At 39.5% G+C, this 24,202-nt stretch overlaps 1 protein-coding gene across 3 annotated transcripts in view; it reads right to left on the bottom strand.

Moving 5' to 3' along the window:
• SLC25A13 (solute carrier family 25 member 13) overlaps positions 1 to 24,202 on the bottom strand; it is a 186,707-nt gene that overhangs the window by 157,807 nt on the left and 4,698 nt on the right. For 2 of the 3 annotated variants that reach the window (XM_040472602.1, XM_040472604.1), the window contains exon 2: positions 14,547 to 14,611. The exons of the other annotated variant lie outside the window; for it this stretch is intronic. The gene's annotated coding sequence lies outside the window, so the exon portion shown is untranslated. The remainder of the gene's footprint in view (positions 1 to 14,546; positions 14,612 to 24,202) is intronic. 3 annotated transcript variants of the gene reach the window in all.

The raw sequence follows: 24,202 nt of genomic DNA, 5'->3' as shown, positions 1-24,202 counted from the left end.
CCTGGCCTAAATTCCCATAGCATTCTTCCATGACTAACCCCCACATGCACATTCAGTGTTCCCCACCAGGACTACACCTCTCTGAGAGAAAGAAACAAAGCTTTCACTCTGTAACTCTGCTAAGATCTAAGGCACAGGAGAACACCATCCATACGGGAAGAAAATAACAAAGATTAGAGCAGAGATAAATGAAATAGAGACTAAAAAGACAATAGAAAACATCAATGTCACTAATAGCTGTTTCTTTGTAAAGATAAACTGACAAACCTTTAGCTAAACTCACCAAGTAAAATGACAACTCAAACAAAATCAGAAACAAAAGAGAAGACATCAACAACTGACACCACAGAAATACAAAAGATCATAAAAGACTACTATGAACAATTATAGTAATAAATGGGACATCCTAGAAGAAATGAATAAATTCAAGAAACATATTACATATTACATAAACACATTACAAACCTACCAAGACTGAATCATGATAAAATAGAAAAATCTAAAGAGATCAATACTAGTTAGGAGATTGAACCAGTAATTTAAAACTTCCAAAAAAGAAAAGTCCAGGACCAGCTAGCTTCACTAGTGAATTCTACCAACCATTAAAAGAAAAATTAATACCAATCTTTCTCCAACTCTTACAAAATATAGAAGAGGAAGCAACTCTTCCAAACTCATGGGCCCAGCATTACCCTGATACCAAAATCAAACAAGGATGCCATTAGAAAAGAAAATTACAGGCTAATATCCCTGATGAACACATATGCAAAAATCCTTGACAAATATTAACAAACGAAATTCAACAGTATATCAAAAAGACCACACACCATGATCAGGTAGAATCACTTCAGCGATGTAAGGACAATTCAACATCCGCAAATCAGCTGATATGATATACCACATTAACAGAATGAAGAATAAAAATCATACTTTCATCTCAATAGACAGAAAAAACACGTGACAAAGTTCAGAATCTATTTATAATAAAAATATCTCAATAAAGTAGGTATAGAAGGAATGTATCTCAGCATAATAAAAGCCATATATGGCAAGCCCACAGCCAACATCATACTCAACAATGAAAAGCTGAATGCCTTTCCTCTGAGATCAGGAACAAGAGGAGAATGTCCACTCTTGCCACTTCTATTCAACATAGTTATTGAAAATCCTAGCCAGAGCAACTAGGCCAGAAAAAGAAATTAAAGGCATTCAAATTGTAAAGGAAGAACAAAACTGTCACTATTTGCAGATGACACGATATTATATACAGAAAACTCTAAAGTCCCCATCAAAAAACCATTAGCACTAAAAAACAAATTCAGTAAAGTTGCAGGATATAAAAATCAATAGACAAAAATCTGCTGCATTTCTACACACTAATAAAAAATTATTAGAAAAATAAAGAAAACAATTCCATTTACAATTGCATCAGAAGAAGAAAATACCTAGGAACAAATTTAACTAAGGCGAGTAATCTTATATTAAAACCTACAAACCATTAATGAAAAACCAGAGGGAACACAAATAAATGGAAAGATATTCTGGACCCATGGATTGGAAGAATCAATTGTTAAAATGTCCACATTATCCAAAGCAATGTACAGATTTATTACAATTCCAATTGAAATTCCAATGGCATTTTTCTTTTTTTTTTAATTTTTTTTAATGTTTATTTATTTTTGAGACAGAGAGAGGCAGAGCATGAGCAGAGGAGGGGAGAGAGAGAGACGGAGACACAGAATCCGAAGAAGGCTCCGGGCTCCGAGCTGTCAGCGCAGATCCCGACACGGGGCTCGAACTCACGAGCCGTGAGATCGCGACCAGAGCTGAAGTCAGACACCCAACCGACCGAGCCACCCAGGCGCCCCCCAATGGCATTTTTCAATCCTATCATTTGTATGCGACCACCAAGAACACACACACACACACACACACACACACACACCCCACAAAAAGCAAATAGTCAAAGCAATCTGGAGAAAAAAGAACAAAGCTGGAGGCATCATACTTCCTGATTTCAAACCATATCACAAAGCTATAGTGAGTAAAACAGTGTGGTACTGGCATAAAAATAGATGCATCAGTGAAACAAAATAGAGAGCCCAGAAACAAACCCAGCCATATATGATCAATTAATTTATAACAAAGCAGCCAAAAAGAGATAATGAAGAAAGCATAGTCTCTTCAATAAATGGTTTTGAGAAAACTAGAAAACTGCATGGAAAAGAATGAAACTGGACCATTATCTTACATCATGTACAAAAATTAACTCAAAATGGATTAAAGACTTAATGAACCTAAGACCTGAAACCATAAAATCCCCAGAAGGAAACACAAGTGGTAAACCCTTTGACACAGGTCTTGGCAATGAGTTTTGTTTTGTTTTGTTTTAATATCACACCAAAAGCAAAAGCAACAAAAGCAGAAATAAGTTGAGTGGGACTACATCAGACTAAAAAGCTTGTGCACAGCAAGGAAACCATCAACAGAATGAAAAAGCAACCTACTGAATGGGAGACAGTACTTGCAAACACGTATTTGATAGAGGCTAATATCCAAAATATATAAAGAACTACAACTAAATAACATAAAAACAAACAATCCAATTAAAAAATGGGTAGAAGATTTTCCCAGAGACCTTTTTCCAAAGAAGACATATAGGTGGCCAACAGACACATGAAAAGATGCTCAACATCACTCATCATCAGGGAAATGCAAATCAAAACTACAATGAGATATTACCTTACACCTGTTAGGCTGGTTATTATCAAAAAGATAAGATATAACAAGTATTGGCAAGGACGTAGAGAAAAGGAAACCCCACACACTGCTGGTGAGAATGTAAACTGGTGCAGCCACTATGGAAAACAGTACAGAGTTCCTCAAAAAATTAAAAACAGAACTATTCCACTTTGGGGCATTTATCTGAAAAAAATGAAAACACTAACTTAAAAAGGTATTTGCACCCACAGGTTCATTGCACCATTATTTACAATAGCCAAGACACAAAAACAACCTAACTGTCCATCAATGGATGAAAGGATAAAGAAATTGTAAGATAGATATTAAAAAAATCCATATAGGGACCCAACAATTCTAAGTCATGTCATCTAATGTGCATAGAACATTTTGTATTTTCAATGTAAGACCATTACCTCACTGGATCCCCACAGCAAAATCTGAGACCTGGAGAGTACATAATATTGGCCCCACTTTACAGAAGAAGAAACTAAGACTCAGAGAGAGTCAATTTTTTCCCCAAAAGTCAGATTTGGCACTAATTCATACTTGCATTTCTAAGTGTTGTCTGAGCTGGGATCAGATCCCAAATCTTCCATCCCCTACTGTATTGGTCTTTCCACTGAGCCACATTGCAGGAAGCTTCAAACAGACCATAACTTATGTTGACCATTAGCAAAATACATGCCTAGAAATCAAGAATCTCCCAGTTTCTCCTAATACCACCAATTTATAGTGTCCATCCAGTGATTAAGAATATGGCTTTAGTGTCAGGCCACCTATGATTGGGGATCAAGTGTGACCTCTAAAGTCACTAACTGTGTGACCTTGAGCTACATCCCTGATCTCTTAGCCTCACTTTCTTCATCTGCAAAATGGAAGTCCTGGATGGTTGAAAGAGTGATAAGAGAAAATTACATAAAGTGCTTAGTACCAAAAAGGACACAGAGTTAAAGCACTAAACGTGTGGAATCTATTATTCATATTCTTATGGAAAGGTGTTTATATTCAACCATGCTTACTCTTTAAGTGATGGCTCATAACTTGAGAAGGAAAAAATTAAGGAAGGAGGGGAAAAGAACTCATGGATCTTCAAGAACACTCACCAAACCACTAAACATAGAGGTTTTCCTAACTCACCTCCTCTACTAGCTTAGCCCCAACCAATGCTACTTCTTGAGACTAGATTCAAAGTTAGATACACCATGGAATTTCCCAGAGGCCCACTGAAATATGTATTAGGTCCTGCATACACTGTACTGAAGCACAAAGTAACTATGGCTCAACAGGTGATGGATTCCGAAAAAAATTTTACCAGCTTCCTGGGTCTCTTCACCTCTGCACAAATCCCATCTATTTCCCCAGTGTTGTGGGGCTATTCAGAATTCCCAGTTCTACTTCTACCTCCCATCTTATCTTCTTGTTTTGGTATCATGGGCAGTCAAGGAAGAACTTACACAGCTTTATTCAAGACCACAGAAAGTTAGAGCTAGAAGTACCAGTGTGCTGAAGGTGTACTGAGATGGAGCCTACCTGGTGGCAAAATCAATACCCAGAAAGTTCTAGGAGCTGGAAAAGGGGAACTCTAGAAATGTAGTCTCCCTTTTTAAGCCAACTCAAACAGCTGCCCAGCATGCACACTCTGCATCACTTTAACAAGCCTGTTGAAGATTCATCAAACTTGAGATTGTTTCCAGAAGGCTGAATTTCATTGTTAGGTATTTTTTTTTTCTTATACTAACAGCATGTAAATATTTACAGCTACTGTTCTTATAATCTAATTACCTGATTTTATCATCATTCTTCTGAATTTGCATTTATAAGAACAGATTTCACCATTAAACAAAAATTTTGTAGCAAGTATTTTAAATAAAGGAACTAGTTTGCAAACACAGTTAGGAAAATAACCAAGGAGGTAAAGGGTTCTTAGCAGAAACTATGAAATATCACCATTTGCTACTTAAATCAATACAATAGAGAATTTTATATTGTAGCAGCTAACTTTCATAAATAGCCAAGCCTTGGGGGGGGGGGCGGGAAAAAGGAGGGGGTTAAAACTGAAAAAAACTATGCATTGTATATTTTTTCCACAAAATGGGAAAGGTTTACCTTTATTGAACTTTAGTATGGAAATTTCAGATCAATTCTATGAATCAACATTCCATGGGGCAAAGTTTGAGGACCACTGAATATGTAAAATTTTTGACAGGACACATATTAGATATAATAGCTTACACAGGCTGTCAATAACACTTGCAAAACAGATACATGAATTAGGTGCATCCTAGATATAAAAAAAAAAAAATAACAATAACATAACTTCAAATGACTGGTTTTGAAAAGGCGGGGACAGGAAACATGGCAAGGAGGACCAGAAAGATACCTTATAGGACAAATAAATTCACTCTCATTTTAATATGAGTCCAAGCAGCCAAAAAAAGGAAAACACCAGGCAAGATTTTCCTACACGTAAGAATGTTTTTTTTTAAGTGGCTTTCTAATACTGAAATCAAGCCACAGTTGTAGGCTCATTAACAAATCGCAGTGGTACAGAATTGTGTGCCCCGAACAGTTTGCAAGGTCTGAGGGCAGCAGGGAAGAACATAAGAAAACCTACACAGAATAAGGGATACTAACTTGAAGAAGGAAATGTAAAGAAAAGAAAAGCTTTCCTCTTCCAGTGAAAAGCTCTAGAGATGTAAGATCGTGACCTCCTCAAATGTCCACATCCCCAACTCCAGCAAAGAACAGAAACTAAGCAGATGCTCCAAAAATGTTGACTAAGGAAGAAAGTCTTCCAGGCAAGTAGAAATCAAATCCAGTCAATGAAAATAGATACCTTCCTCTAGGCTGCTGGTGCTCAAAGTGTGGGCACTGGACCATCAGCCTCCAGTGGGACCATTTAGAAATGCAAATGATCACACCTTACCCCAGATCTACAAATCAGAAATTCTAAGGGTGGGGCCATCAATTCACAGTTTAACAAGTCCTCCTGATGATGACGCTGATGCTGTTAAAGCTTTAGGGGCGCCTGGGTGGCTCAGTCGGTTAAGCATCCCACTTCACCTCTGGTCATGATCTCGTGGTTTCTGAGTTTGAACCCCATGTCGGGCTCTGTGCTGACAGCTCAGAGACTAGAGCCTGCTTCAGATTCTGTGTCCCCCTCTATCTGCCCATCCCCCGCTCACACTCTGTGTGTATCTCTCTAAGATCAACAAACAATAAAAAAGAAATTAAAAAAAAAAGAACCACAGCTTTAGCTAATGTCCAATTCAGTTTGGTTAGGACTGCGGTTCTCAGTCCCAGCTGTACATTCAAGTCTCCTGAGGGACTTCTGTGTTTTATCAATGTCCAGGCCTATCGAATTAGACTGCAGAGGCTAATCCAAGCAGAATCTCTAAAATGGGTACCTTGAAAGCTCCATCACGAGATGATAATGTGGGGCTCGGTTGAGAACTACCGAGCTAGGGCCCAAGATCTCAACTTCATCTTGCACAACCAGGCCTTCAGTCAGCCCTCCCAAACCTAAAAGGTCTGAAAGCCAAGGCAAGCACAGGTTTACCCGGAAAATTCTACTGTCATGAAGTAATTATTTACCTTAGATATGAAATAAAAACCAGAAGAGGCAGCTCATCAAAAGTGAGCTAGTCCCTGTGTAAGCACAGGAGTGCATGTAGTGACAAGCAGCAAAAGGAGGTGGAGGGAGAAACGTTCCTTTCTGGTCTTTTGAATCTGAGGAAGTAAGCGTCATGGGTGGACCTGAATCCCAAGGGAAAGCAATACTAGGGTGTAGCCTAACAATTGAGAAACTGGGGCCAACTCTTCTTCCCCTCTATCTTCCTGAACTGAATCGCCACACATCTTCATGTACTGTACAGACTGGAAAGGTGAAAACTACATTTCCCAGACTCCCTTGCAGCTACGTGGCCTAAGTGCTGTCAATCAGGTGAAGCTGGAGGAGATTGGGAAGCAAAATTTTGGAAAGCAAAGATTTGGAAGTTGGGGGCCATGCTTCTGCTGTTTCTGCCAGCAACATCATGGCTACAAGTGTCTGATTTCCCTGTGGCAACCTCCTTCCTACCCATGTCAGTGGCAGGATGTTTCTGGACACTCCCCTTCTGGCAGGCCACTTCATGACTGCTCCCTTGGTGGCCTGCTCTGCTGTGCCTGGGAGGCACTCCTGAAAGCTCAACCTGAACTCTGTTTCTTCACCTTCCCAACAAATTCTGTAAGCCATTTAATACCCTGTAATAAATCTCCCTCTGCTGAAACCAGCTAGAGTGGATTCTGCTGTTCTCTGTAAGTGAACCTTGACTGATACAATCAGTAATTGCAAAGAAAGTTTGGAATTCCCCAAAACCACAGTTACCATTAACTTGAAAAGAAGAAAGAATGAGGTGTCTCATCAAAGGTAAGAAAAGTAATTTCTCATTGAATTCACTAAGTCCCTCATTCCTCACCCTACAGTTTCCCTAAGTTCTAATAAAGGAAGAGCAGTGATTATGAAAAAGTTACTGAAATATAAACAAGTATACAGGCAAGATGCCTTGTTAAGCATGCTTTAAACCACAACCTTTCTGTGTCATCAACCCTCAAAAGTTCATATCACTCAACAGGAGACTTATAAGGCAGCAGATACCACAAATGTTAACCCGCCAGGTAATTACACAAACGGGTCATTTCAGGGGTGCTGGAGATGTTTATCAGAAGGATTCAGTAGCCTCTGAAGTGTGTTGGATTTAACTCTGCACTGTTGTAGACAAATATTAAACAATGATAAAGCCATCATCATTACAATTCTGTATTAAGAAACAGAGTACAACTGTTAAGAAATGAATGGTGGTATTTTAGCTGTGTGCTGTTATGCTAAAATTACTTTCAACACACTAATTTTAGATTTTATTATTATTGTTATTCAGCTAAAGTTAGCATTCCAGTAAATGTTCCCAAGAGTCAAAAATTTGACTATGAGTCTTTTCTAAAATAGATCTATTTCTGTTTATATTTTCAACTCTTTCTGGAGACAGAGGTGTTTGCTCACTGTGACATAATCAAACATCACCAGGTTCAGGGTAAAGATTTGGGTTCCAGTATATTGCTAACCTGGTGACCCTGGACAAGTCAGTTAACGTCTCCAAGTTAGTTTCCTCATCTATAAAATGGGTGAAGTGACAAATCTACTTATCTATTTCAGAAAGTTACCTGAAGGACCAATTAGAACCCAAGCCAAGAACCAGTGTCAGTGTAGGAAAAACCTGTCACTGTAAATGACAAACCACTGGAGGCTCAGTGTGGACAAGACAGAGATTTAAAAACTGTAAAGGGACTCAGCCATAGGGGGTTCTCCATATTTGTGTCCTGAAACTCCATATTTACCTCCTGAAACTCAACCTGTTTCTGACAGTGAATAAAGGAGAAAACTCATTTTGCACTTCTAGGAGGAGGAGAGAAAACGGAACCATTCTGAAAGGCATCCAAGCATTCTGTTCTTTATAACAAAGTCTATACTCGGGAGAAATTGTTTACTAAGAGCCTAACCTGCTGGGGTATTATCAGAGCCTAGCTTACCGTTGGGAAGGTAAATACCCTATTCCAGGCACCTCTAGCCATTCTCTCCCACCTAAGAGGAGAGAAAAAAAAAAAGCAAAACTGAGAAACACTTGTGAAGTACACTAGCCAGAACCACAGGCTCTCTAATAGGCAGAGACCTAATAACAGGCCTACAGAACACTTCCTCTGCCTTTACCGCTGCTGCCCTTCCCCCCATGCCACTACCAAAGGCCTATTTGCAGCACTTCCTTTTATCCAGTACATCACGTCTGACTATCAAGAAAAAGTTACAAGCATAGCAAATGGCAAACAAAACAAAACAAAACAAAACAAAACAAAACAAAACAAAACAAAACAAAACAATCTGAGGAAACAATTTGAGGAAACAGAGCATCAAAACCAGCATCAAATATGGCAAGAATGTTGAAATTATCAAAATAGGAATATAAAACAACTATGATTAATATGCTAAAGGCTCTAATGGATAAAGTAAACAGCATGCAAGGACAAGTCAGCAATGTAAGCAGAAAAGTGGAAATGCTAAGGAAGAACCAAAAGAAATGCCAGAGATCAAAAACACTGTAAGCGTAATAAAGAATGCTTTCGATGGACTTATTAGTAGATTGGACAGGACTGAAGGGAGAATCTCTGAGTTTGAGGACATCTCAATAGAAATCTCCAAAACTGAAAGCAAAGAGAAAAAGGAACTGGGGGGGAGGGGGGGGAACGGAGTGGACTCCAGAACAACTACAGAAAGTATAATATACATATAACAGGAAAACCGGAAGGAGAAGAAAGAAAGAACAGAAGGAATTACTTGAAATAATAATGACTGAGAACTTCCTCCAAACCAATGTCAGACACAAAACCACAAACCATGAAGACAGAAAACACCAAACAAGATAATCAAAATTACTTTAAAACATCAATGGTCTAAAAGCACCAATTAAAAGACAGAGCTGGTAAGATGTATCAAAAAATAAGACCCAATTATTTTCTATCTACAAAAAACACACTGTAAATATAAAAACTTACAGATTAAAAGTAAATGAATGGAGAAAGATATGCCACAAACATAGTAATCAAAAGACAGCAGAAGTAACTATATTAACTTCTGCCAGAGCCCATTTTGAAGCAAGATAGTTATAAGGGATAAAGAGGGACATTACAGAAAGACAAAAGGGTCAATTTTCCAACAAGATTATTACCAGTCTTTAATGGAATACAATATATAGCCTAGGAATAGATCTACATAAACACAGGCAACTGATCTGACAACAGAGCCAAGACAGCCTCTTCAATGGTGCTGAACATCTAAACATCCACATGCAAAAAAAAAAAAAAAGACTCTAGATACAGACCTTACACCTTTCACAAAAACTAACTTAGAATGGATTACAGACCTAAATGTAAAACTCCTAGAAGATAACACAGGAGCAAACTTGGATGGCCTTGGGCTCGATCAGGTGTTTGTAGATGCAACAACAAAGGCATGGCCCATGAAAGAAAGAATTGAGTAGCTGGACTTCATCACAATAGAAATGTCTGCTCTGCAAAAGACAGTCAAGAAACTGAGAAGATAAACAAAAGACTGTGATAAAATATTTGCAATAGAACAGCCAATTAAGGACCTCTATCCAAAATACACAAAGAACTCTTAAAATTCAACAGTAAGAAAAAAAAAGAACCCAAAGAAAAAATAGGCCAAAGACCTTAACAAAAACCATCAAGAAAGATGTACAGATAGCAAGTAAACATATAAAAAGATGTTCCACATTATCTGCCATCAGGGAAATACAAATTAAAACACCAAGATGTTAGAATGGACAAAATGCAGAACATGGACAACACCAAATGCTGGTGAGGATGTGCAGCCAAAGGAACTCTCATCGGTTACAGACAGGAATGCAAAATGGTACAGCATTTGGAAGACGGATCGGCAGTTTCTTAAAAAATTGAAATATTCTTACCATACGACCCAGGAATCGAAAACTTACACATGAATGTTTAATAATTACAGCAGTCCCATTTCTAATTACTGAAAACTGAAAGCAACCAAGGTATATTTCATGAATGGATAAACTGTGGCACATCCAGATATTGGAATATTATTCGGCACTAAAAAAAAATGAGCTATTAGGCCATGAAAAGACACGAAAGGGAACTTAAATGCATATTACTGAGTGAAAGAAGCCAATCTGATTAGGCTACATACTGTACGACTTCAACTATAAGATATTCTAAAAAAGGCAAAAAGTATGACAGTAGTAACACGATGAGTGGTTGCTAGAGGTTAGGGAGTAGGGAAGAACAGTTAGAGCACAGAGGATTTTTAGAGCAGTGAAAATACTGTGTATGATACTACTATGATGGATACGTATCATTACACAATTTGTCCAAACCCATAGAACGTATACCGCCAAGAGTCAACCCTATGTAAACCAGGGACTTTAATGATAATGATGTGTCAATGCAGGTTCATCAACTGTAATGCACGTACCACTCTGAAGAAAGCTAATGGGGAAGACTATGCATGTGTAGGCACAGGTGGTATATAAGAATTCTCTGAACCTTCCTTTTAACTTTGCTGTGAACCTAAAACTATTCAAAAATACTAAGTCTTAAAAAAAAAAAAAAAAATCATGAGTGGCCAGGACAATGAAGATGAGCCTAAGTAGGCTGAGTCACTAGGCACCCACCTCTATAATCTCCCTTTCTTTTCAAAGAACCTTTGAAGCAGGTGGGAATTTCTTCCTTCTTTTATAGCGGAGAAAAATGCAGGTCAAACAGGTTGATCTACCCTAAGCCCCATGCCTTTTCCACAGGGCCACAACCCAGGCAGTCAGGTTGCCTTAAACCAGAGTTTCTCAACCTTGGCCCTATTGACAGTTTGGGTCAGATCATTCTTTGTTATAGGGGGCTATCAGATGCACTGTAGGATGTTTAGCAACATCCCTTGCCATGACTCTTTAGATGCCAGTAGCAACCTCCTCCCCCTCCTCCCCCCTGCCACCAGGGATGTGACAACCAAAAATGTGTCCAGACCTTGACAAATATGCACTGGGGGCAAAACTACCCCACCCTGAGTTGAGACCATTGCCTTAGATGGTGCTGTTCATTCATGCAATGCAATTGCCTCTGGGAAGCATACCATGTACCAGGCCCAGCGCCAGGCACTGAGGAGACAATGCCAAATAAACCAGAGACCCTGCCCCACGAGGGAAATGACAGGCTTACCAATGAGTGCTTGGTACAATGTGGGTGGAGATACGTGCTATCACAAATTAGAGTGGTGACAGAACCAAGATCATCATTCTGCTGGAGTTGGGGGTTACAAAGGTAAAAAAGTCTTTGGAGCTGGATTGTTCATTATTGATTATAGTAATGAACATTTATCAGCTGTTATTGAGTCCTTAACTCTATGCTAGGCATGATGCTAGAAGGCTTCACATCTGACATCATTTAAACATCACTAAAACTATTTAAGGTGAAGAGTCATTAACATCACCATTTTTCACATAAGGAAATTGAGGATATAAGACTCTTACTCTTAAGTGAGTAGTAGTAAATCACAGAGTCAAAAATGACCCAAGAGCCCAGGTTGTTTTGACACTAATTTTAATACCGGGAGGATGTGCCAAGAATTTGGCAAGCCAGGATGGGGACCTGAAGCTATCCTTATGAAGGGTACTTCTGGACAACACTGTAGGTGAAAGTAATTCAAATTAAAGTCTTTTAAGGGGCATCTGGCTGGCTCAGTGGGTTAAGCATCTGACTTTGGCTCAGGTCATGATCTCACGGTTCATGAGTTCAAGTTCCGCCTTGGGTAAACATGAGTTCTGTTTCTCTCTCTTTTCCTCTCCCTCTCTTTGCCCCTCATGGGATTCTTTCTCTCTCTCTGTCTCTCTCTCTCTCTCTTCCTGCCCCTCACTCACTTGTGCCTTCTCTCTCAAAATAAAGTATTTTTAATTTGGCATTATGATACGTAAGTGCCCATGGTTCAGGAGAAGGCAGACCTGCCTAATGTAGAATATTATTCTCCAGTATTACAGGTTGAACTCAGTCTTAATTTTTTTAAAGCATCAAGGTTACAGTATAATTAGGAACCAGCTGCAATTGTAATTACAGCTCCCAATATAATTTGTTACATATTAGCAAGTGTCAAATTACTACTGCTCCTTAAATGAATAAAAACTGATTGTGCTGTTCTGAAGACTGGGATGTATGTTCTTGATGGGGAACAAAGGAATATAAAAAGTATATGACATATTTATAAAGTGCTGAAAGGTTCTACTTAGGAGATCACAAGTTGCTGGAGCCCAGATAATGCCAGAGAAAGTTAAAATGGCTTCTGCAAGAGAATAGTGAACTTAATAAATGCAGAGGAAGGGAAAGCAGCAAATCAAAAGGACAATAGAAAAGTTGCTTCCACTAAATAATACCTTACCTGTTCAAAATTCCTCTGTGCATCAACATCATAGAACTGAAGAAATATCAAGAACCCAGCAGGAAGCCAAAAGAAAAAGAAATAGGAGCCCTCTGCACAGCCAGGATTCGCATCCTCAAGACTGCACAAAATTTCACTCACATGAGCCCTCCTCTGCTCTCTCCCACAGTCCGCTGACTTGCAATGTTACTCTGAGCAACTTCTCTGATTCCAAACCCACAGCTCACGCTTCTGTAAAGCTTACTATGTCCCAGGCCTGGCTCTGAGCTTCACAAACATGAGCACATTGACCCAGTAAAGAAATACAACTATGCCCCTTTTCATAAATGAGGAAAACGAGGTACAAATAGAGTAACTTGCCCAGAGTCATACTTTGAACACAGAGTCCAGGATTTCAACCATTATGTTATACTGGCTTTCAGAAGAAAAAAAGAGACAAGACAAGATCGAAAGAGCAAGAGAACCTAGACATTAAGAAATATTAAGACACATCAACCAATTGCAATGCCTGGGCCTTATTTAGGTAACAATAAAAAAAACTATTTAAGAAATTATTAAGAAAGGGGGAAGTGTATAAAACATGTACAGAACAGATATTTGATCATATTGAAGAATCACCGAATTTTTTTAAGTATGATAGTATTTTGGTTGTTCATTTAAAAAATATGTTTTAGAGATAAACACTGATATTTACATATACAATATGTTGGGGATTTGCTTTGAAAACACCAGGGGGATGGATGGAAGAGAGACAGTGATATAAATGCAACAGTATTGGCCATAAGCTGATAATTCCTGAAACTGACTAGATAGGAACATGGGGGGTTCATTATATTCTTCTATATTTTTTTTGCACATTCTGGAAAATTTAAAAATGCTGCAGTTCTTTCAAGACCTAAGTCAAATGCCAATTCTTCTGGGAAGATTTTCCAGATTGTCCAACCAGATTTCCCTCACAGAATGCTATCTGCCCCTATTTTATGGGCTTTGCAAATGGACATTTAAATTCTCACCCTATCACTAACCAGCAATGTGACTTCCTGTGTTATCCGTGAGTGTGGAGGAGACAGGGGAAGGAAGGATTGAATGAAAGTGGTGGATGCTGGGGGAGAATCTAACAGTGCCTTGCTTCCCAGTTACTGACACCGTTTCCATGTTCCCAGCGGCAGAGCTGACTGAGTCATTGGAAGGCAGCTGAGCCCCAAGGGAGGCTCTCTTGGCTTTCTGAACTGATGGTATTTTCCCTTTAGAACCTAAGCCAGCAGAAGGTCTGGCCTGGGCTGGCAGCAGGTCATGGCAGCTGGTGATGTGGCACTAGTGAAAGTTCGTGACCCCCTGGGGTTGAACAACAACAACAAAAATTAAACTGGTTCCCCACCTTTCATCTTGTATCAAAATAACTGCAGATAATTAGTAAATAATCTTCCAAAAGAGAGAAAGAGTACTAGAAAAACACAAGTGGTTTCTTACATGAAGTGGGGAAGCTGTATTTAAATATGACTGACAGCCCAGAATCCATAAACAAAAAGATTAATAAATATGTAACATAAAAAAGAAATCAAAAGTGAGTATGAACCAGTTAAATATCAAACAACTACAAAAAAATGTGCAACAGATAGGACAAAGGGCCAAGGTTCTTAATTTAAAAGTGCTCTGAGAACAAATCAATGTGAAAAGACAAATAGTCCAACAGAAAACTGGACAAAGGTCAAGACCAGGCTCTTCTCGACCTGCTGATGGACACCAAAATAGGGCTAACAAATCTTCAAGAACCACCAAAAAAGAGAACCAGGGGTTGAGCTTTTTTTACCTCTGGAACAGAGACGGTGGGCAATGGAAAGAAGAGGAATCCGCAAACTCAGAGTCAACATCAACCTGCAATAAAATAAGTGTGTGAACGCTCACAAGAAACCAAATTAGGACACAGACACAATGGGAAGACCATGTGAAGACACAGGGTCAAAAAGGTCACCTAGGAGCCAAAGAGCTAATTCTAAATCTTCTCTCACCTTGCCAACTCTGCCAACACCTTGATCTTGGACTTCTGGCCTCCAAATCTGTGAGAAAATAAATTTCTGTTGTCTAAGCCACTCTGTCTGTGGTACATTGTTACGGCAGCCCTAGTAAACTAATACAGAATCGTTTAATATATTCTCCTTATTCGAGTTACGCCAACTGGGCATTCTTTCATTTACTTATTTTACTGTTTTGCTTATTTATTTTGGATCCAAGCCCAAGCCCTGCATTTGGCTGTCACATCTCTTTGGAGGTCTCCTTTAATCTAGCCTTTTCATTCATAACACCGACATTTTTGAAGCAGACCAGAGGTTTTACAGAAAGTCCTACTTTCTGAATTTGTCTGTTTCTCCATGATTAGATTCAGATTCAACATCGTTAGCAAGAAGTCTCCAAAAGTTATGCATATGCTGGGTACTTCCTACTACATCACATCAGTGATGATAGCTTGTCCCATTTCCTGATGATGTTAAATTGGATCACAGATTGCGGCAGAGTCCTTCATTGTAAAGGTACCTTCTTCCTCCTTTGTAATTAGTAAGTAATTTACAAGGAGATACTTTGAGACCATAGGAATTCCAACTGTCTTTCACTGAATGGTTTTGGCATCCACTGGAGACCCTTGTGCGAATCCATTATTACCTGCAGGTTGCAAAATGATTTTTTTTTCCTTTTTCTAATTCAATCAAGCCTTCTACCTTTATTGGTTGGCAATTCTTCGCTAAAAAAGAACTTTACCTCCTACCCTCTACCTCAGTTTCACTTTTTGGAGCATGAATACTATTCACTCATAGAATGATGGTATTGGTTTTGTTTTGTTTTTTTTTAATTCAATGTATTACAATCCATTTATAACTGATTTGTTTTTATCATGGTAAAATATACATAAAACTTAACACTTTAACCATTTTTAAGTGTACAATTCAGTGCCATTTCATGTATTCACAATGTTGGACAACCATCAGCAATAATCTTTTCACCATTCCAAACTCTACAGCCATTAACATCCAAATGATTTTAATAGCCATTATTTTTTGTAATAACTGTGATACACACTCACTGTAATATATATACATATATACATGCACGTGTGTGTTTCAAGAATGAAAATCATAATACATGAGAATGACTGTTAATATTAAAATTTAGCCAACTAAAATAAGCCATTCTGGGGCACCTGGGTAGCTCAGTCAGTTAAATGTCTGACTTAGGCTCAGGTGATGATCTCATGGTTCATGAGTTTGAGCCCTGCATCAAGTTCTGCACTGACAGTGTGGAGCCTGCCTGGGATATTTCTCTCTCCCTCACTCTTGCTCTCAAAATAAATAAATAAACCTTAAAAATAAAATAAGCCATTATGCAAACAGTTGTTGGCATAGAAAAGCAACATCCAAGCCCCACTGATCAAACATAACAACACAGGAAACAACCAAGAATTATGTGCCCCCTGATGCTGTACCCAGTACCAAGTACCCCATAACCTGAGAGAGGCACCCAGCACCCCTTAGGAGGTACTCTAGCCAAAACAAAAAATAAAAATAAATAAAACCCTAAACTTGATCAAGCCTCCATATCTATCACTTGTCTGAAAACACTGGGGACAGAGGAAAACCAGGGGGAAGCAATCCAAATTGTAGGAAACTATAGGAAAGATGACCCTATTCCCTCAACAAATAAACCTCAAGGAAACAGAGTAAGAGAGGTAGGAGAACATATAGATTAACAAGATTTAAAAGGTGTATCAGTCAAATGCCATGTGTGGCTTGTGTCTGAATCTTGATTAGAACAAACCAGCCATAATAACTATAAACCTAGGACATGGATTTTAACATCCTGACAGGTGCTTCAATGAATGGCGAAATAAAACTAAGACCCTTTTTCCTAAGAACTAAAGAGAACTGAAAAAAACCCAGCCGACCAACATAGAGAAATGACAAAAAAAATATCTGTCTCTGACTGAGCTCTAAGTTAAACAAACAAACAAACAAACAAACAAACAAACAAACAGACTCCCTTTTTCCCTGCTACACTGTTGCCATAGCTTTCTGGCCAGCAATGCAAACAGGGGTCCCATTCATAAACCACTGTGAAGGATATCCGAAGGGAATGAGTGTGCAGTAATACTGGAAAAACTAGACAACAGCCAAGATCAAAGAGGCATTGGCTGGCTACAGAGATTAAATCTTATTCTGTAGGCAACATGAAACTACACTGTGTGACAAGGTAAATTAAAGAAGGCAATGTCACACAGTGGTTACGTACGTGGACTCTGGACCCAGGCTGCTTGTCTTCAAATCTGCCAATTCTAAACTCTGTGCCCTTGGACAAATCATTTAACCTCTCTGTCCTCAAGAGACTTAAATATTAAATACTCTGTTCAGATGCAGTTGCCCATCTTTATAATGGAGATAAGAACAGCACTTATATGTCATAAAACTGTTGAGAAGACTAGATTCCTTCATATACACAGAGTGCCTAGAACAGTGCCTGACTTTATAAGTATTAAATAAATGGAACCTGCTGTTGTTATTGTTATTTGCATAACCTTTCTGAACCTTAAGTTGCCCTATCAAATGAGGCTACAGTACCTTCCCGGCTACCCTGTTGATAATAAAGATAAAATAGTGAAGCTTGGGTCTTCATATCATCTGGTTATTTTAATCCCATTAGACTGTGAGTTCTTGAAAACAAGTCTGATAGTTGACTCATTTTAGAAGCCCAGTACAGTATGAGCTGACAGATAGTTGGTATCAATCGCACACACGAATACATCTTTTAAAAACTGTTAGGTGCTGTCCATGTGAACACAGTACTGCTATTAGCATGGGAACAAGAGCCAATCTTAGAAGCTGCCTTTGACGGTGCTGGGTAGCATGGAGACGGAAGGAAAGGGAACAGACCAAAGGCAAGACTAGCTTGGAAGCTATAGAAACGCTGTGGCTAAAAGGTTATGAAGACCTGGGCATAAATGGAAGAGACAGGACACAAGAAGGGCAGCAGAAGGGTTTCACAGACCCATCTCTTTGTCCACATCCAAATTACTGCTGATGGTCTCTCCTGGCTGACCACATCAGGTACTCAATTGAACTAATCGGACATTTTAATCAGCAGGAAAGTTAATTTACAGACTGAAAGACAGGAATGACCAAGAAGATGAATTCAATTCTAGGTAAGCAGAGTTTGAATTATCTCTGAGGCAGAAAAGTTGAGATTTCCAACAAACAGCTGAAAACGCAAGGCTGCTGCTTGAGAGAGCTGCCCAGACTGAGTTACACGTAGCCATCACCCTCCAGGGGGAAGACAGTCTCAGGACACCAACATTTCGGGGGGAAAAGAAGGACGAAAGGAAGCCCACAAAGGAGAATAAAGCAATAATATGAGTTAAGAGGCCACCCATGAGAGGGGACATTATGAAAGCTGACAGAAGGTGCTATAGGAAGAAAGGGGTGGGACATGGGGGGGAGGGGTCCCACCAGGCCAGTAATAAAGAAGATAGGGCAACAGTTTCAGAACTGAGGTCACTGGTGACCTTTAGGAGAGAATATCGAAAAAGAGAATACATGTAAGTTCATATTCGGGAACTTTAAGTATGTGTGGGTAGTTAAGAAATGGAGAAAAGTACAACCCTTGTATAATAATCATACATTTCCTTAAATAATAATTCAGACATGTGTTCCAAAAATAATACCCTGACCCCAATGTGGAATCAAAATGAATCCCTAAAAACCCTAAAATTTATACTGAATTTTATCACTATGTATTTAATTCTGCAAAAAGTTGGACTAACTTACAACCAATTCAAAAGGTGCTGCACCCTTGGTTTAGAAAGGTAGCTACATTTAATTACACAGTAATGAGAGCTCCAGACCAATATTCCTTAAACTTTAATGTGCATGCAGTCCCGTGAGGATCTAGTTGAAAGGCAGATTCTAATGCAACAGAATCTTTGGCCTGGCATAAGTCCAAAACTGCTGGAATTCTTTTTTAAATCATTAAATTCTGTTTAAATCCAAGTTAGTTAACATATAATGTAATAATGATTTCAGGAGTAGAATTTAGTGATTCATCACTTACATATAAAATGCAGTGCTCATCCAAACTGCCCTCCTTAATGCCCATCACCCATCTAGCCAATCCCCCTACCCAACACCCCTCCAGCAACCTTCAGTTTGTTCTCTGTATTTAAGAGTCTCTTATAGTTTGCCTCCCTCTCTTTTTATCTTTTCTTCCTTTCTCCTATGTTCATCTGTTTTGTTTCTTAAATTCCACGTATAAGTGAAATCATATGGTATTTGTCTTTCTCTGACTGACTTATTTCACTTAGCATTATACACTCTAGTTCCATCCATGTTGTTGCAAATGGCAAGACTTGATTCCTTTTCATCGCCAAGTAATATTCTATTATATACATTTACCTCATCTTCTTTATCCTTTCATCAGTCGATGGACATTTAGGCTCTTTCCATAATATGGCTATTGTTGATAGTGCTGCTATAAACATTGGAGTGCATGTGCCCCTTCAAATCAACATTTTTGTATTCTTCAGATAAATACCTAGCAGTGCAATTGATAGATTGTAGGGTAGTTTACAACCCCTATCAAAATAACACCAGCATTCTTCACGGAACTAGAACAAACAATTCTAAAATTTGTATGGAATCAGAAATATACCAAATAGCCAAAGTAATGTTGAAAAAGAAAACCAAAGCTGGAGGCAACACAACTCCAGACTTCAAGCTGTATTACAAAGCTGTAATCATCAAGACAGTATGGTACTGGCACAAAAACAGACACAAAGATCAATGGAACAGAATAGAAAACCCAGAAATGGACCCACAAACATATGGCCAACTAATCTTTGACAAAGCAGGAAAGAATATCCAATGGAAAAAAGACAGTCTCTTCAGCAAATGGTGCTGGGAAAACTGGACAGCGACATGCAGAAGAATGAACCTGGACCACTTTCTTACACCATACACAAAAATAAATTCCAAATGGACGAAAGACCTAAATGTGAGACAGGAAACCATCAAAATCCTTCAAGAGAAATCAGACAGCAACCTCTTTGACCTCAACCAGAGCAACTTCTTACTCAACACGTCTCCGGAGGCAAGGGAACCAAAAGCAAAAATGAACTACTGGGACCTCATCAAGATAAAAAGCCTCCGCACAGCAAAGGAAACAATCAACAAAACCAAAAGGCAACTGACAGAATGGGAGAAGATATTTGCAAATGATATATCGGATAAAGGGTTAGTATCCAAAATCTATAAAGAACCTATCAAACCCAACACCCAAAAAACAAATAATCCATTGGGGCGCCTGGGTGGCGCAGTCGGTTAAGCGTCCGACTTCAGCCAGGTCACGATCTCGGGGTCCGTGAGTTCAAGCCCCACGTCAGGCTCTGGGCTGATGGCTCGGAGCCTGGAGCCTGTTTCCGATTCTGTGTCTCCCTCTCTCTCTGCCCCTCCCCCGTTCATGCTCTGTCTCTCTCTGTCCCAAAAATAAATAAAAAACGTTGAAAAAAAATTAAAAAAAATAAAATAAAATAAAAAAACAAATAATCCAGTAAAGAAACAGGCAATGAACAGATACTTTTCCAAAGAAGACATCCAGATGGCTAACAGACACATGAAAAGATGCTCAACATCACTCATCATCAGGAAATACAAATCAAAACCACAATGAGATACCATCTCACACCTGTCAGAATGGATAACATTGTTGTCAGGCAACAACAAATGTTGGCGGGGATGCAGAGAAAGGGGAATCCTTTTGCACTGCCGGTAGGAATGCAAACTGGTGCAGCCACTCTGGAGAACATTATGGAGATTCCTCAAAATATGCTGCAATTCTAACAAGCTCCCAAGTAAACCAATGCTGCGGGTCCATGGACCAAAACTTCTAATAGCCAAGCTTCAGGTGGACCACTCAGAGAATTTGGCTAAGCAGCCACAGAGGCTAGCCATTATGGTGAATACTAAAATGGATCACAAGCTTAAGAAAGGCACGCTACATTTTGTTCAGGTATGTCAAATAATATCTTTGTCCCCCGGTTTTCAGTTAGGTGGAAATGTCCCACAGCCCGCAACAACATCTCTTGACATTCCTTGATAATTCGCAGTGGTTTCACATGTTACATTGCATTTGCTCATCACACACATCACAGATGGTCCCTGTTTTCCATAAGGTGACACTAAGTACCCAGAGAAGTTAGACTTGTCCAAGTTCTCACCATTAGTGGAAGAAGTGGGCATATAACCACTCCTGCCTGTCTAGCTCCTCACGAAACCAGAGCTACTGATTTAAAAATAAATAAATAAACAAACAAAACAAAACATTCTTGCAGCCTCTTCCCATATAAGAAAGCAGTTCTGAGCTCCTCAACTGCTCAGTCTAGAACTGTGACCAGAATCAGACAATATAAAAATCACATGTCTACCTTGGAGAAACTTCTAAACAGGCACCTGGAGCTACAAGCCTGTTCAAATCAGGCTCATGATGGAGTTCAGGACATATTGCACTACAATGTAGCATTTTGGCATATGGAAAATCTTAAGCTAAAGGAGTCTGAGAAAACAGCAAAAGGAGGAAAGTCACTCTGACCTTCTCCCCACAGCCCTTTTTCCTGAAATCAGTCATAGAATCCCCATGTGAAGGGTACCAGGGTACCCTCCCTGCACTAGGAGGAGAAAAGACATTCTTATCACCAGAGATGGGGAATTGGGGACCCAGAAAGCTGTACATCATTAAACATCATTAAACTAACCCTTATCTCCTAGTTACTTCTTCACCATTCACTACTCCTAGCCCAAATGCCTCTGGTCTTGTCAATTCTTCACAAATCCACTCTTTCTTTGTTTAAAAGGAATAAAAGCTTCCTACTCTGGTCCCTTCTTTGGGTCTTCATTCTCTTGTGAAGCCTCCCATGTATATGTAAAAATTCAATGAAACTTGTATACATTTCTCCCATCTGTTTCTGTCAGTTTAATTTTCAGATACAGCCAGGGACCCTAGGAGAGTCCGGGAGAACTTTTCCCTCCCCTACACTTTACAGTTTTCTTACAAATTGTACTGCATAAGTCTGACACAAAAGATGTTTCACCATAGAACAGTAAGTGTATCTTGAAATATCTGACTCTTGTATCAAGTCAACAATTTTCATGGATAACATGTGGAAACTGTGACTACGTGTGGAAACCAAGACAAAGCTACCAGCCTAATAACAGTCATTAAACAGAGTGGTTTATTTAGGCTAAATTACTAAAAATTTCAACACTGCCAACTTTGCTATGTTGTCAGCACCTCAACTCAAAAGGAACCATCAGGGCCTATTTTCACTCATGCAACTGCACAGCAAATTTCCAAAGGAAATGGTGAGTACGAGTACTCTATCTTATAAACGTTTCTAATCAACAAACCAGACCACCACGCTACAAATAAACCACTGGGAATAATTCTGAGGTAACAGACCAGAGCCACCATAAATTGGGGCGATTTAACCCAACAAGAAGGTCTGGTTAAACAGGCCATGAAAATAGTGCTTGCTCAGTTGCTGTTAAATACATTTGCTAAGGGAATTATATCACTGCAGCAAGGGCACATCCTCCTTACTCCCCAGCAAAACCAGCACACGTCTGCAGATTCACACATTCCTCTGTTCCAAGACTCACTCAAAGGCATCCAAAGCATCATGACAGGAAGGATAGGTGCTTATGAAGCAGCAAATGCTGGGCAAGGAGAGTAGGAAGAAACCATGCTCAGTAGGCCTAATCCTCACAGATAGTGGAAAACTCAGGGAGGAATGATTCCATCTGAGAACTCAACAAAAGCAGAGGCTGGACACAGGACATCAGGTCAAAGAAGCAGAAGGAGTCAGAGCCCCTCCACCAATCTTATGAAGAACTCAATATTCAAAAAGACCTGCTCCCTGACTTTCTTACACCATAGCTTGGCTTTGAACCCTTCCCACCCACCCCAGTTCTCTATTTGCTGACCAACAATGGTGAAGGCATGTGGCCTGTGTGCAAAAAGCAAAAGGGTTTCTCAGGGGACTTGGTCCAATTACACATTTTTCTGGGACTCCGTTTCTTTACCTAGCAAGAGGGGACAGGACTGGTAGGGAGGAGAGAGGACCACTGTGTTATTTAAACCCATTCCTCACCAGCTCCATCAATTTAAGAAACTCTAAATCCAAACCTCAGCAGAACCACAGAAACTTACCATCATCGTGGTAGCATAAAAACAATTCAAACTTTTTTTTCCTTCCTGTCTAGCACAAAAACTGCTCTGCTTTATTATGATGTTGTGATATCACTAAATACCTAGTGGTTTTACCATAAGGGAAAGAAACTTCCCATTTAAAGAAGATCTGTGATAAGCCCAAATCTCATTTCATCCTCGTTAACAAACGTTTGAATAGGGCATTGTTATAGGATGAGAAATGAGAAAAGCATGGAGCTTAAAAATACAGTCCAAGTCCTTAGTAGTAAACAGTGGATTAAGATTTTTACAAAGGCATATGACAGCATGGATAGTTGCCCAACTCTGTGAATATATGAAAACTACTGAATTGTACACTTTAAATGAGTGAATTATATGGTACATGAATTCTCAATAAAGCTATTTTTAAAAAAAGGTATAGGACAATTCTTGGCCTCAGCAATGTGGTTTGAAAGCCATAGCAAATCAGGGTGCCTGGGTGGCTTAGTCAGTGAAGCGTCCAATTTCGGCTTAGGACACGGCCTGGTTCGTGGGTTTAAGCCCCACATGGGGCTCTGTGCTGACAGCTCAGAGCCTGGAGCCTGCTTCGGATTCTGTGGCTCCCTCTCTCTCTGCCCCTCCCCCATGCTCACTCGCTCTCTCTCTCTCAAAAATAATTTTTTTTGGGGGGGGGGGGCGCCTGGGTGGCTCAGTCGGTTAAGCGGCCGACTTCAGCTCAGGTCACGATCTCGTGGTCCGTGAGTTCGAGCCCCGCGTCAGGCTCTGGGCTGATGGCTCAGAGCCTGGAGCCTGCTTCCGATTCTGTGTCTCCCTCTCTCTCTGCCCTGCCCCATTCATGCTCTGTCTCTCTCTGTCTCAAAAATAAATAAAATGTTAAAAAAAAATTAAAAAAAAAATAATAATAATTTTTTTTTTTTTTTTTTTTTTTTTTAAAAGAAAGCCAGGGGCGCCTGGGTGGCTCAGTCATTTAAACACCGGACTTTGGCTCAGGTCATGATCTTATAGCTGGTGAGTTCAAGCCCTGCATCGGGCTCTGTGCTGACAGCTCAGACACTGGAGCCTGCTTTGGATTCTGTGTCTTCCTCTCACTCTACCCCTCCCCTACTCAAGCTCTGCCTCTCTCTCTCTCTCTCTCTCTCTCAAAAATAAACATTAAAAAAAAATTTTTTTTTTAAAGAAAGCTATAGCAAATCAACACTGCAATGAAACATACACTGAGTGTCACAG

This window comes from Herpailurus yagouaroundi, unplaced genomic scaffold (genome assembly GCF_014898765.1).
Source record: "Herpailurus yagouaroundi ecotype Mexico unplaced genomic scaffold, PumYag 100, whole genome shotgun sequence".
NCBI classification, from domain to species: Eukaryota; Metazoa; Chordata; class Mammalia; order Carnivora; family Felidae; genus Herpailurus; species Herpailurus yagouaroundi.
The sequence above is the reverse complement of the archived record's forward strand: the minus strand, read 5'-3'. Positions and strand labels throughout refer to the sequence as shown.